Source organism: Rhincodon typus, chromosome 7 (genome assembly GCF_021869965.1).
Source record: "Rhincodon typus isolate 14 chromosome 7, sRhiTyp1.1, whole genome shotgun sequence".
NCBI classification, from domain to species: Eukaryota; Metazoa; Chordata; class Chondrichthyes; order Orectolobiformes; family Rhincodontidae; genus Rhincodon; species Rhincodon typus.
In genome coordinates, this window is record NC_063338.1 from 39,732,954 (window position 1) to 39,736,176 (window position 3,223).

Below are 3,223 nucleotides of genomic sequence, written 5' to 3' on the forward strand. Positions count from 1 at the left end.
AAAGGCTGGATAGGCTGGCACTTTTTTCACTGGAGCGTAGGAGGTTGAAGGGTGACCGTTATAGAGGTTTATAAAATCGTGAGAGGCACGGATAAGGTGAACAGCCTGGGTAGGGGAGTTCAAAACTAGAGGGCATAGCTTTAAGGATGGAGGGAAAAGATTTAAAAGAGACCTGAAGGCAACATTTTCACAGAAAATGGTGCATATATGGAATGAACAGCCAGTGGAAGTTGTAGAGGCAGGAACAGTTACAACTTTTAAAAGACATCTGGACAGGTGAATGGCCAGGACATGTTCAAAGGGATATGGGCCAAACATAGGCAAATGGGACTAGTTTAGTTTGGGAAAACTGGTTGGCATGGACAAGTTGGACTGAAGGGTCTGCTTCTGTGCTCTATGACTCTTTCTTTCGTGAAAATTACGTTTAACTAACTTTCTGGAGTTCTTTAAGGAGGTAATAGCATGTATTAATGCAGGTAATGTTGTTGATGCAGCTGTACATGGTCTTCCAAATAATATTCAAAATTGTTGTGCAGCATTGTACTGAGAAAGGTTATAGCTCATGGAAAAGAAATAACAGTTTCAATGTGGATGTAAAATTGGTTGTGTGATAGGAACCGGAAAGTAGTAGCTGATGGATATTTTTCAGGTTGGATGGTGTTTTGGGGCTCTTGCTATATTATGATCAACACCAATGTTATTTCCTAACTGTTCTGAATTTTCCTTTCTCTAGGTGAAATTATTTCTTACATCCAACTTCAACTGAGTCTTCTGTGAACCAAAATGAAAAAAATTGCAAGCCATGGATGCTTTCCAAATGCAAACAAAAAATTAATTCTGTATCCTTCTAACTTAAAGCTGGCTAATGCTTATCATGTTTGCTCTGTGTGCTCATAAAGTTCTCTTTGTCAACAATTTCCTATTAGCACTGCAGGAACCATCTCTCAAACTGGTTTTAAAAAGTGTTCCAGGAATACTGGCAAGTTAATCATTAACTCCCTCAAATGCACAGACATAAACCCACATTCCATTAGGTCAAACTCCAAACTCTAAAATAAATGATATCAAAATATATAAAAATCACAAACCTTGTATCACACTGATTTATATTAATAATCAAGATCTTGGAGCACAGGAGACAATTTCAAAGTTTGCAGGTGATATGCAACTTAAAGTTGGAAGGTTTGCAACCTGTGAGGAGGATAGTGAACATAACATGAACATACAAGTAATGAGCAGGAATAGGCCATTCAGTCCCTCAACTCTCCTCTACAATTTCTAGATCCTGGTTCTAAATACTACCATAAAAGGAAACATCCTCTTCACATCCAAGCCATCAAATCCCCTCAAGATCTTATATGTTTCACTCAAGTTGCCTCTTGCTTTTCTAAACACCAGTGAATATAAGCCTAGCCTGTTTAACGTTTCCTCATAGTGCAGCCTGTCCCATTCAAGGCATTAGTCTAGAAAACCTCTTATCCGCTTCCAAAACACTTACATCCTTCATTAATAAGGTGACCAATACTGTAAACTGTACTTCAAAACTTTAAAACAACATTGAAATATTCATAATAACACAGTGCGGAGCTGGAGGAACACAGCAGGCCAGGCAGCAAGAGAGGAGCAGAAAAGCTGATGTTTCAGGTCGGGACCCCTCTTCAGAAATAGGGGAGGGGAAGGGGCGTGGTGATAGCAGGTAGGTAGTGGGGGGGATTGGTCAGTGAGGTACGAGGAGCGGATAGGTGGGAGAGAAGATGGACAGGTCAAGGAGGCGGGGATGAAGCAAGTAAAAGGTGAGTGTAGGTGAGTAGTGCTGGGGATTGGTCAGTGAGGTGGGATAGCTGGGAGAGAAGACGGACAGTCAATGAGGTAGGAATGGGGGGGTGGCTGGTCTTGGGGTGAGGTCGGGGGTGGGGAGATTTTGAAGCTAGTAAAGTCCACATTGAGACCATTGAGTTGTGGGCTTCCAGTTTGCGGGTGGCATCGTTGTGACACTGGAGGAGGCCGAGGATGGACATATCGTCCAGGGAGTGGGAGGGGTAATTGAATCGGTTCATGACTGGGAGGAGTTGTCGTTTGTCGCGAACCAAGAGTAGGTGATCTACAAAACGGTCTCCGAGCCTCCATTTGGTCTCACCAATGTAGAGGAGTCCACATCGGGAACGCGGATATAATAGACCAGATTAGCAGATGTGCAGGTGAACATCTGTTTGCTGTGGAAGGTTTTCTTGGGGCCTGGGATGGAGTTGAGGGGGAGGTGTAGGGGCAGGTGTAGCACCTCCTGCGGTTGCAGGGAAAAGTGTCTGGGATGGTGGGGCTAATGGGAAGTGTGGAGCGGACGAGGAAGTCGTGGAGAGAGTGATCCCTCCAGAAGGCAGATAAGGGTGGGGAGGGAAATATATCCTTAGTAGTGGGGTCAGATTGCAGGTGGCGGAGAATGATGAATGTTGAATCCGGAGGTTGATGGGGTGATACGTGAGGACAAGGGGAATTCTGTCTTTGTTGTTATTGCGGGGAGGGGGTGTGAGGGCTGAGGTGTGGGAAATGCAAGAGATGTGGTCGAGGGCATTTCCGACCTCTGTGGGGGGATGTTGTAGTCCTTGAAATACGAGGACATCTGGGATGTTCGGGAGTGGAACGCCTCATCTTGGGAGCAGATGTGGCGGAGGCGAAGGAATTAGGAGTAGGGGATGGCATTCTTGCAGGAGGGTGGGTGAGATGAGATATAGTCTAGGTAGCTGTGGGAGTCAGTGGCCTTGAAATAGATATCAGTTTCGAGGTCAATTGTATCTGCTGTTCCGAATGTGGCCTCCTCTACATCAGTGAGACCAAGCGAAGGCTCGGAGACCGTTTTATAGAGCACCTACACTCGGTTCGCGACAAATGACAACCCCTCCCAGTCGTGAACCACTTCAACTCCCCCTCCCACTCCCTGGACGACATGTCCATCCTGGGCCTCCTCCAGTGTCACAATGATGCCACCCGCAAACTGGAAGCCCACAACCCAATGGTCTCAATGTGGACTTTACTAGCTTCAAAATCTCCCCACACCCGACCTCATCCCCGCCTCCTTGAACTGTCCATCTTCTCTCCCACCTATCCGCTCCTCCCACCTCACTGACCAATCCCCACCACTATCTCCCTGCTATCACCAACCCTCCTCTCTCTCTTTATTTCAGAGTCCCCTTCCCCCTCCCCTTCCCCCTCCCCCTCCCCCTTCCCC